Raw genomic sequence first — 12,557 nt, 5'->3', positions numbered from 1 at the left:
CATTTTATCTGTTGCATCTTGGTTTTTGGCCGTCACCATCTTGGTTTTTGCAACCAGAAGTGACACGTGAGGGTGGAGTTAAGTATAACTGAACGCTGAATAATAACAATAATAATTTTTAGGCGACCAAAATGTTATAATTGACTTTCATGAACTGAAAACGCACTGTTAAAGGGTTAAAGTTGTAAGAAGAAAACACGGACGACTCCCAGACCGGACAACGCCGTGGTAGCGACCTGTCAATCACAAGGTAGCCACGCCCTAAAGCATCCTCTGCTTTATGGTCTATCTGACTCTAAATGGGACCATAATTTACTAAATGAACATCATGCTGTATTGAAGAAGACTTGAAACTAGAGATTGAGACCATAAACTCATGTTTACAATGTTTACTGAGGTAATAAATCAAGTGAGAAGTAGGCTCATTTTCTCATAGACTTCTATACAATCAGACTTCTTTTAGTAACCAGAGGAGTCGCCCCCTGCTGGCTGTTGGAAAGAATGCAAGTTTAAGACACTCATTTTTCAGAACCAGAGGTTGCCATCTAGTTTACACTCATAACAACCCTCTAATGTGCAGGAATAAACTGCAGACTTAAACCTAACAACCACAGCCAAATTGCTCTCCGTAATGAGTTCAAATAAGACGGAGTTAATAACTGAGGCTGGAGGGTGAGTTGGCGTTGGAGGTGCGGCTTGGGGGACTAGGTCCCTTTTTACCAGGCGGTGTGAACATAACTCATTGTGTCCTCCATTTTTATTGTCATTTTGACACAGACTCTGGCAAGGTGAGGCAGATTAATGAAATATGGACGTCTATAAACACAGAAGCCGAGAGTATTGGCAACAAATGAGGTTGGATTTTCAGATGTGATACTTTGAACAATTCCTTTCTCTGACAAATCCTAAAGTATCTCAGCTGTCAGGCATAATAGGAGTACAAATTTGTACTGAGGTTGCCCTCAACATCCCCTGTCTAACTCCGTGCCCCATAACTGTCATTTCTCTGTAAAGTAACACATGGTGCATGAGGGTGAATATCTAGGCTTTCTATTTTAATATGAAGAAGTCCTTTACAAGACAACTCTCACAGACATTGTAGAATAAAATAAAATGGTTGCCTGGATCATTATTTTTTTTCATATTACTATAATATAATTTGTGAAAGATACAACAACCAGACATTGTAAGGAACTGCACGTCTACATTTGATTTTTAACAAGCAGTAGATGTGGCATATCGGGACAAAATTGGTGTTTGCAGACCGCTTTTGCTGTTGTGATATGTTTACGGAGGCAGGCTGTTAAATAAATGGCACAGAATACTGAGGCAATGTAAGCTCATTCAGTAGCGATGATGCAGTCAAGGGCAGCGGTTATTCGTCTCAGGCTGATCTCCTGATAGAACATGATGCCAAATGCAGACATCCCCTTGGCTTGCTGCATTTTGCGCTATAGGCAAGAGTTTGATGTTTGGTTGAGAGGACAGGGCAGCAGCAAAGTGGATGCTTGGAGCGCTTCCAGGGATTAAACTCATGAATCTAACAGCAGCCAGTGGTCATCATGACACAAACACTGCATGGGTGGTAAGGCATGCACAGCGTGGGGTCTTTGGCTCCGAAAAAAAGGGGAAAAAAATTGAAACCATAAAACCATAAACGCCTGCAGACTTTCCTTCCATCTTCATATTGCACATTTTGTGCGGACTACATTTTTATTAGATGTGACATATGTTTTGTGGCTCGTGCCTCGCTAAAGCTGTGTTTTTGAAAATTACGGGACACAAATGAATGAATAAATGAATAAAATCAAGTTACAATATTTGCAAAGTGGTATGGAAACGAAGAGCAGCTAACAGCAAATTTTTATTTTACTTCCATTATCGTATGATCACGACTTAATTATCCCGTTATCTCCAGAAATCACACTTTGTTTACTTGTGATTAGAATTTCATTATCTCATCATCGCAAGATAAAACCTGAACTGCTCCCTGCCACATCACAACTTAATTATAGACTGATTATGGTTCTAATGGATGGTATGGATACAGTATGGATGATACCTCCATTCAACACTGTTAATTCCACTCTGATTTCTCTTATCAACTCTGGCTCAAAGGCCGTGGAACACACAGGCATCATTGGTCATTGTGAGATAATTAGACGATTAATGTGGCAGCATACTTTCTCTAGATAGTAAACAACATATTTGTACTTATATTCCATGTAATCCACCAAAAGTAACTTTAAGGCATTACATTTTCTACCCCTGAAAATGCTTTGAGACTGGCATTGTTTACAGCTTGCTCTCTTCTTTGCATCGCCGTAAGCTTTCCTGCTATCTGTTGATATTAACGCCCTCTGCAGTGGGCAAAAAATCATTATCATGTGATCATGTCTTTCTCAGTATCGTTGTGCCTGTGTCGGTAGAACATGTGATATTAACCACATGGGCGGATTATGAGACAGTGGGCCCCTGGGCACAGACAGGCAAAAGGCCCCACCAGCTCTCCTACAGACACACACACTTTATAGTTGTTTAGTCTCTCTTGGTTGCTGTTTTGTGTCTCTTTATAATCATTTTGAGTCTCTTTTTGTAATTTTGTGTTTCTTAGTAGTCATTTGAGTATCTTTGTAGTCGTTTTGTGTCTCTTTGTAGTCGTTTTGTGTCTCTTTGTAGTCGTTTTGAGTGTCTTTGTAGTTGTTTTGAGTCTCATTGTAGTCATTTTGAGTCTCTTTGTAGTCGTTTAAGTCTCTTTGTAGTCATTTTGAGTATCATAGTCATTTTGAGTCTCTTTGAAGTCATTTAAGTCTCTTTGTAGTCATTTGAGCCTTTTTGTAGTTGTTTCGAGTCTCTTTGTGGTCATTTTGAGTATCTTTGTAGTCATTGGAGTCTCTGTAGTTGTTTTATGTCTCTTTGTACTCATTTTGCGTCTCTTTGTTGTTGCTTTGACTCTCTTTATAGTTGTGTTGCCCCTCGTCATAGTCATGAGTCTCTCTGTGGTCTCTTTGTGTCTCTTTACAGCTGTTTTGCATCTCTATTTGTTTTGGGCTCTTTGTGGTCATTTTGAGTCCCTTTATAGTCATTTTGAGTCTCTTTGTGGTCATTTTGAGTCTCTTTATAGTCATTTTGAGTCTCTTTGTGGTCATTTTGTGCCTCTATGAAGTCATGTTATGTTTCTTTGTGGTCATTTTGAGTCTCTTTGTGGTCAATTTGTAGGTGAAGGGCCCCTGACACGTTGGGCCCCTGGGCCTGTACCCGGTAGGTCCGTTCAGTAATCCATCCATGAGTAACCATACAACACTTACAAAAAAAGCACATGTGAAATTCGTGTCTGACACGTCCGACACACGAGAACACGTTTACACGTGAACCTGATGACAACACATTTTCCCCGCTAACATCAACATCATAAAGCATGCTATCTTTTCCTCATAATTTGTCGAGTTCGGGTACAGTAACGCTAACAGCAGGTACTAGAATTTAATACACGTACATGTACTCGTACAGATAAAATAGAACTGATTACAGTGTGTAATCTGGTCAAGGCGGGGCACTGGATAAAGCATTTATAAGCTGCATTAGTTTGATTACTCTAAAACCACACAGTTTACAGGCTTGGGCAGTAATCAGATTTCCCTCTTACTTTCTCCAAACACAATCTGACACCATTAGCAGCTCCTAACATCAATGGGCCATGTAGGACAGATTAATTCACTTGCAAGGTATAAGGGACGGTCTTGCAAGTCACAACGGTAGCAGCCACCAACAAAACAATGACTTTAAAGGGATAGTTGTGGTGTTTTGAAGTGCTCCTATACTCCTATCTCTGATTACATTTTAGATATCCATAAAAGCATTTCTCCTAGTCAAAAGTGCATTCTCAGTCAGAATGGTAATAGATATCCACAATAACATACTTACTAGAAGACATTGTATTTCAAGATATCTACAACTTTGATTGTACTAGTCAAAACTAAATTTAAGATGTATTTTTATCCTTAAAAAGTACAAGTGGCCATTTTGACATATACTAGCTAGACTGGATATACATTGCGGATATCTTCCAAGTCAAAAAGACCAACTCAGATATCCACAATGGTGTTCTTCCTATCCACAATTGTCATTTTAAATATCCACAACATCATTCAATGTCACTTTTGCCATTCATGTGTATTGGGCTTTTAATTTCAGTCATCCACAATTGCATTTTTGATACTCAGAATGTTCATTCTGGTTATCTGTCATAACTGAAGTGAGCTATTTTGGCATATTGCTATATTTTCGTATGTGGATACATATGTGGATATCTGCAGTTGCATTGTTTCTAGTCATTGTAACTTTATTTGAAATTGCATTTTTCTGTTTACTATAGTCACAATATATTAAGGATATTGAAATTTACAATATGGATATCTGGAATGTTTTTAAAAAAAAAAAATGTATTATGAAAATCTGAAATTAAAATTGTAGATATAGGAAGAATGTCATTGTGGTTATCTGAAATGACTAGTAAGAAGTACTGAATATGTACAATCGGCCTACATATCAATTCTAGTTATTAAATGTTAAAATGGCTTGCCATAATAAAATGTGGGCCAACTATTTATGCGCAAAATCGTGGAGTAGTTTGCCCCCAGGGCATTCTGCCAGATATAGTTTATTTTAACCGGAACCACAATGTGTTCCTACACTTATCCTTAACCACTATTAGCACTATTAGCATTATATATTTTTTTTTCTCTCTCTTTGTTCCCTTTCCTCTTTGTAGTTGTGGACTGTTCTGTATGATGCTATATTGTAATGTAAATTTCTCAATAAAAAAAAAAAAAAAAAGATCCTCAACCTCATGTTTGTAGCCTAAATCAAGGTAAACAACTTCCATGTGTGCAATTAACCAATAGCAGAAGGCTTGCTGAGTTTTAACCAATAGCAGAAGACTTGCTAGGTTACAAATTCTTGTAAGCACAATGAATGGCTGAGAAATGTGTCAATCACGCTGCAGACAAGTCCCGCCCCCATTTTCGCGAGCCGATGGTAGCCTAGCAACTGACATCAACGTTTGATTGACTTTGAGAGGAACCCAAACAAATGTAATGTATAGTTAAGAGAGTACAGTAACATGTCTAAATGACCCAAATTAACTAAATTAACTGAATAGAAAAATGTTATACTACTGTAGGAGCAAGTACTCCATAAACAGACGGGATTCAAAGCGAAGATATATTGATCCTGCGAGTGTTATTAGCAAGTCCGGTAACACCGAACCAAGCTAGCACCGCTAGCCGCTATGCTAGGCTAGGCTAGCGCTAATGACGTCATCGCCGTTGGTTGCTACAGTGAAGAGGCAGCAGATGTGAAAAGGTGAGTTTAATCTGCTCTGTAGTCCTTGTTTAAATTGCTGATGCAACTTGCTAGTGCACATTACATGTGTGTGATGCACATGAGAAAGAGATTTGCACTGGTAGTATTTAGTTTGGAGGAGCTAATATTTTATGGTTGTTTTATAATTGTATTCTCAGGTATTGTCTTATTTAATGTAGTATTTATTTATCAACTGTACTATTTGTAGATTTTAAGGGCTGAGAGAGAGCCAGGGTAAAATGCATTTCATTGCATTTCACTGTACACTGTACTTTTAAATGCATATGAATAATAAACTTGAAACTTGAAACTATTGGATTATTTGGAAAAAGCTACACATGATGCTATGACCATCATCTGCTGTAAATAATTAAGAAACAGGTTTAGTTATTGCAGATCTGTTTGGTGCATTATTTGTATATGGATCAGTGAATTGCCTGCACACTTTAATATTGTTGACACTGTGTGCACACTATGTTGCTATTAGGTTATTATGTGTGTAGAATACTGCTGTTTGTTGCTGTTTTTTGCTTTATTTGTATGGTATACTGGCCTTTATGTGCTGTTAATGGTTACAAATAGAGGGGGAACATCATTGCTTTTCGCCTAGAATACAACTAAACAAGTTTGCAAACGAAATTGAAATGTAAGAATATCATTACAGTGTTTTGATCCTGCATTAGAAGTACAGTAACAGTAAACACATGCTAATTTGCACTGGCATGATAGTTGCTGGTGCATTTATCTTCATGCAGAACCACCCAAATTAAATTAGTAATCATACATACATGATCCAAGGTGTTAAAGGAAGTCTAACTGGATGCTTTTATGTAGAATACTGCTGTTTTTTGCTTTATTTGTATGTCATACTGGTCTTTGTGTGATGTTAATGGTTACAAATAGAGGAGGAGCATCATTGTTTTTAACCTAGAATACAACTAAACAAGTTTGCAAACAAAATTGAAATGTAAGAATATCATTACAGTGTCTTGATCCTGCATTAGAAGTACAGTAACAGTAAACACATGCTGGTGCATTTATATTCATGCAGAGCTGCCCAAATTAAATAAGTAATCACACATACATGATCCACGGTGTTAAAGGACGTCTAACTGGAGGCTTTTGCAAAAGAATAACCACGTATTGATTGATTCAAACCCACACTCAACCTCTGACTTTGCAACTATTAATCAGGGATTATGCAAATATGCAGAAAAGCGCTTGGCTGTTCTTATTAAACAGCAGTAGAACCGCACAGGAGCACTATAATCTCCCATTATTATTCCATCTTCCCCCTTTGTTTTAGTCGCTCGTGTGTTTTTTTTTTTCCTTCTTTTCCTCCCCTTTTTTTTTTTTTGTTCCCGTTGTGCTGGGGACTTGTGAATGGCAGCCAATGGGAGGGTTGAGTCCCCTCAGCCTTTCAGCCTCCCTGACATCCACAGCACAGAGAAGTGATGCAGCGCGACTGAGACGCGCAGTTTCACTGGAACAACGGGCAACAAAAGCTGCAGTGAACGGATACACACTCTCTGCTCCGACAAGAAAAACCCCATCATCCTAGAATAAACTTCATTATCAGGTGAGCGGGATCTTTGCTTACAACTTCTTCTTTCCATCTGTGCAAAATTGTCTCGTTTGTGGCACATTTAGCTGCTCGAACAGAGACTTCTTCCTCTTCTTCTTCTTCTTCTTCTTCTTCTTCTGCAGCGTTTTCTGAATTGTCCGAGTCTGGTTTATTCTAGGCTGCTCCGCACATTAATGATGCTTCATATAAGATGCTCTTCTTGTGTATATTCTAACGGAGTGGAGGAGCAAAAAAAAAAAAATCCATATCACTAATTATTATTGGAATATAGCTCCGGGCTTTTGAATGTGAAATGAGTTTGAAGTTATATACATTAACATGTTCGTTCAACTTCTATAGCAGGGGGTCAATCAGCTGCAGGCTTCATCATCAACTTTTTGTATTTTGTTAAATTGCTCCGTGCGTAATTCTCATGCATGTGTGGATGTGGATGCTGTCCAGAGGTCCTGCACGACGCAGTACGCTCTGCTCTGCTGCGCTCAAGTGATGCTCGCATGCTCTGCACGCACTTTTGCGTTATTTTATCACGTATGCAACTTCAGGCCTGTTTATTTTTATTATAAAACGCTTTTGGTGCATGTTTGTTTTTCACCTCCCCTCCCTCTCCACCGATGATCTTTGCTGCAGCCAGTGGCAAATCCACGAGATGCGAATCGATGCAGGTGGGACAGCATGCTCTGATAAAGGCTGGATGACTGTCTATCTGTGGTTTCCTGCAGTCGCACTGTGATGCCCTGCTGCCTTTTTTTCTGCTTGCTGTTAGAGAAGGGCCTTTCCAGGGGGGAAAAAACACTCCTGGAGTTGACTCAAGTTTTTCTAAAAACAACACGTCCTCTAGCATTATTGACTACAAGATGATATCAGTGATGTGGCTGTGAATATTTAATGGTGCTCACTGAATAATGCAGGCATTGGCTATACAAGATTTAACTTCTTTACTCAAAAGTCACAGGTATTGACAGATTGAAGAGGGGGGAGAGGTGTTGTGGGTCTAACAGTGGCTGTGCAATCCTGGAAATTGAATTTAGTGCTTGGGAAAGTTGTACTGTCCTCCCTGTTGCCTGCAGATTGCTCCATGCTAGTTATTGCGTTGTAAGCCTGAGGTAATATGCCTGAAGGCGGCCAAGAAAGTTGTTTGGGGGGTGTTGTCAAAAGTACCCGGGGAATATTCCGCAATCATCACTCCTCTGCACACATGCTTTTTAAATTACAAACAAGGACTTTGTGCTTATCAGGGGAGGTTGTGCAATCATGTAGGCTCTGAAAAAAAGGAGCTTTATATCTGTAAAGAGTAGGTTAACTTCACTCACTTTCTTTATTGGAACAACTTCCTACTTGTTTTCTGGAAGGCAGAGAGCAGCTTGGTGAACAGAGATTGTCTGAACCAGAACAGGTTTTGTGGTCCAGGTTTTTCATACGCCGGTTTGAAGTTCAGAGATGAAAGGGACAGAGAGTAGAATCTGTGGCTGATCAAAGTCATACAGAAAACACGGCAGGTACTGAATATTTAAAGGCTCTGCTGCAAATAGAGTTCCTGTGTATGTGTGTGTGTGTGTGTGTGTGTGTGTGTGTGTGTGTGTGCATGCATGTGTGTGGGTGAACATACAGTACAGTATTGCATATGTGTTGATGGTCCGAGCTGTGCATGCGCTCCGTATGAAGACGTTCAAAGTAATACTGCAGAACTGATTTGACAGGCAGGGGAATATACACATCAGAGCCATCTGCATGTTTTAAGCCAGAGCTCAGATTACAATAGACAGTCCCTCACATTTCATCTTTCTCCCAAATATCTCTCCTCTGCGGGTCATCATGCAGCAGCAGCTTAGGGGATATTCCCAAAAAGCTCGAGTCCCAATCTGCCGGCCGGCCCGGCTCCAGCCTGTCCCTGTGACCGGTGACGTCACAGGATGGTGGGTTTACCCGACGGCCAGACGATGATGACCGGTGACCCGAGTTGATTACATTATTTGTGCTCCAGATGGGCAGCATCATTTTGATGTGTCCTGCTCATAATATTGAGCGTTTTCTAGTCTTCTGTTCAGCAGCATCTGGAGCTAATAAAATCATATCCCAGTGGCCGCCGACTGCGCCGAAGCAAACTCCCCCTGTGGGAATGTCTACGGCCTCCTCTGCGTGTGTGCTCCTCGGATACTTGTGGAACATTTGTCGAGCCCGCGTGCACCGCGAGTGGCTCTAATAGCCGTGTGCTTCGAAATGTTTGAAGTCGGCGGCAGAGAGCACCCCTGGGCATTGTAGTTCACTAGATGCACCTTGATTGTTTGAGTGCATTAGTCACGGTCTGTATGATGTGATAATAAATCATGACGTTGTTTGTACTGCGAGTGCTGCGGGATTCCTCCTCAGATATTTCTTGTGCCAAATATTTATCTGGAGTCGCTACCGTCGGTGCCAGCCAACTGGGCTTCTCTCCTTTCGTTTCCTCTTTTCTTTTTCTTTTCTTTCTCCAGAACAATGCACCTGCTGTACTGACTTTTTCTCATCCACTTCATGAAGAATGGCAAGATTTAACTTTTTTCCCCCCCTACAGTTACATTGTCTTTTATTTCCTGAGGCGTCTTGTGACCATTAGAGCAAATTTCCAGCAGGCACAATGGCAACTTAATAACTGCTCCTTACTAATGAGACAGATTCCCTTCAGAGACGCCTATTTACGGAGCAGTCAGAACCGTAATTGCACAGAAACCAAAATAAGAAAAGACATATTCCTTGCCCACCAACAGGCAAGAAACCTTGACGTCCGTTTCTAGTTAAATTGGCAGGGGCCGGCGTCACCTTCTCTCTGAAGGTCAACCTTAGTCCCAGATTGAATTTGCTATGACTAAAAAAAAAGATGTTAGAATTAGACGAGATACGGCTAAGCCACATTGAGGCTGTTTCTCGACAATTTTCAGGAAAAGAGATTTGAGACGGTTGCCAGGAGAGCCACTGTAGATTCTACCCAAATCCCCAAAAAGGGCTGTTTTGCTCTCTGTGTGCTGAGATAAATATGCACGGATCAGACAATTTACACCTCACTTAACAATGGCTAATTATCTCTCCCTGCTTTGTGCAGGAGAACACCAATTACAGAGAAATATACTCATAAATCTATTTTCAAAGTGGCAGCGCGGAGATATGGTGTGTGTTTATAGTGCTGGATGAAGCTGATAGTATACAGTGCATGGCTTAAGAGCTGGTGATAAGAGAAGAGTCCAGCTTTATACAGTGTGGCACACTAGGACGGATGTGACTATGAAATCACTTAGATTCATGTCTTTGGGGTGGGAGACGGAGTAAATTGCTGCCAATGTTGAATAATGCAGTCTGCCAACAGCTTCTTTTCTCCCTCTTCCCCCTCAAACTGTGGCTTGGCTCCACAGCTTTTCTAATTATGAAGTGGCTGAGAGATAGCTTCACAACTCCGATACTGTGGTGGTGGTGAGCGGAAGCTGGCCGAATAGCAATCTAACTGAATTACCAACAAAGCCTGACAGACTTGTGGAGTTTAGTGAACATATTTGCTAAAAAGTAACATCCCCACCCCTACCTATTCAGTCACGACACGTAGACACACGCGCGCACACACATTTTGAAGTAGGCACACACAAGCACACGCAGGCACAAATGCAAGCAAACAAACACAGTACAAAGAGGGAAGGTGTACAGTTCTCCGCACGCTTCTCAGCACAATTTAACAAGATATATTAGTCACCCAGGAGGCAGCAGAAAGCCAGGCATCCACAGTGTACAGCAGACTGCAGTCTGACAGTGGGAGATAGTGATTTACAACAAAGCCCTGTACACCGTGGCACAATTTCAGAGTTGCCGGAATGACACTGGTAAAGCAGGGGCATGAAAGTATATCCACCAGCCACGTCTCATTTCTTACACCATTTGCCCCGGGAAGGGGGAGGGCGGAGGAGGAAAGGGGGCAGGTGACAAATCCAGTATTGTAGCTACCACACAATGCCAAGCTGAGCCCAGTCGAATTCTGTTTGCGGGTGTCATCTAAAATATGAGCAAACACTAGAAGGAAGCCACCTTCAAGGACGCTGAACATCCTCTCTTTCTTAAATGTGAGGTGAAATCGATTTCTTGACCCTGCGAGGGTACCGTTAGGGTTTGGATTGGATTTGGAATTAAATCTCTATATCCAATATGTGTGTGGCGGGGAAAAACAATAATCATCTAATAGTGGAAATCACAGATCCAGATCACTATCAAAATCTAATCAACTGGTCCTTGGCTCCAGGCTGATGTCGCCACCAAATTTTATGGAAATTTGCACATGAGTTTTTCAGACAACCTGCTGCCATACAGATTAACTAACGGAGGGGACAACTTCTTTAGCGGAGGTAAAAAATACCCACTGATTTATATTTTATTTAAAACAAAAAATGAACTTTAATTATGTCCAAATTTCCTTTTCCAACCCTAAATAAATTTTAAAAATAAGTTATTTAAATGTTCCTAATCTGGTCATCTGCTTCTCTGTTACTGCACATTATTCTATAGGAAAGAAAACAAACATCCTGTAGGTAGTGTCCTGTAGGGGTGGGGAAAAAATAGATTTACCTATGTATCGCAAATTTGTCATTTTCTTAACGACTAAATTGATATAATTGCCTTATTTGAGTCTATGTGAAGGTAGAAGGAAGTTAGCAGAAGCAAACATGTGTGACTGCATCCAGTTTTCAAAATAAAGTGTCAACAAAGGTTATATACAAAATACATATATGGAAATAAGATTAATTGGATTATATTCACCAGAAGTATAAAGTGTCCCTTAAAAATAAAAATAAAAAATACCACTAATTTGTGAAGGAAATGTTTTTATTCTTTGATTTTTGGGTTGCTGGAGAAATTTAACAAATATTTGCTGACAATGACATTGCAATATTTTTCTTTCTGCTATATATATTGCAATATGAAAAAATACAGGAATATTCACCCGACCCCTTTGTTAGCTACATGTTAAAGTTAAATGCTTCAATCTGGTGCACTTTGATAGCAAAATAAGAGCTAGATAATCAATTGTATTCTCTTAATTTAATCATAAACACATTGGTTGTATACATAATATCTATACCCAGAAGTGAAGCAAAAACATCTCGATTGCCCCCTGGTGGCTGCCAGGGGGCAGCCACTGTTAGTTTAAGGAGTGCTTGATTTGATATGCAGCAGAGTTTATCTTTGAGCAGAACGCACATTTTAAACATCAATATCTCAGGCGATCATGTTTATTTAATTGTGGGAAGCCACAATTGTGATCGTGATTAATATTCGATTAACTGTGCAGCCCTACAATGACTGATATATCTGACTTCAGGACATCTCTGACTACATAGAGTACAAGTGTGTGATTAAACTTTTTCACATGGTGTAGTGTTCAAAAAAAGTATCTATCATGATGGTATTGATTCGGGAGTCAAGCCTATCGTCCCAGCCCTAGTGTCCTGTATGGTGCGGTGTTCAGTCCTGGCTGGAGGTAGCTAGTGCAGGAGGAAGAGTGTGAGTGAGTGCAGCAGACAGATCATGTCCGCAGGTCCTGCCTTTCCCCTCTAGTTGGATTCCTGTCTATGTGCAAAGCCCAGAGGCTTAACTC

General features: G+C 40.3%; 1 protein-coding gene across 3 annotated transcripts in view; it reads left to right on the top strand.

Moving 5' to 3' along the window:
• Positions 1–12,557, top strand: part of LOC141759807 (cadherin-6-like) — a 209,364-nt gene that overhangs the window by 140,877 nt on the left and 55,930 nt on the right. Inside the window, exons 1-2 of one of the 3 annotated variants that reach the window (XM_074622204.1) lie at positions 5,062–5,364; positions 6,807–6,943. The exons of 1 other annotated variant lie outside the window; for it this stretch is intronic. The gene's annotated coding sequence lies outside the window, so the exon portion shown is untranslated. Of the gene's footprint in view, positions 1–5,061; positions 5,365–6,754; positions 6,944–12,557 lie in introns of those variants that run through there. One more of the 3 variants, XM_074622203.1, reaches the window with a different exon arrangement.

This window comes from Sebastes fasciatus, chromosome 21, assembly GCF_043250625.1.
Source record: "Sebastes fasciatus isolate fSebFas1 chromosome 21, fSebFas1.pri, whole genome shotgun sequence".
NCBI lineage: Eukaryota > Metazoa > Chordata > Actinopteri > Perciformes > Sebastidae > Sebastes > Sebastes fasciatus.
Note: the sequence above shows the minus strand (reverse complement) of the source record. Positions and strands in the feature narration are given on the sequence as shown.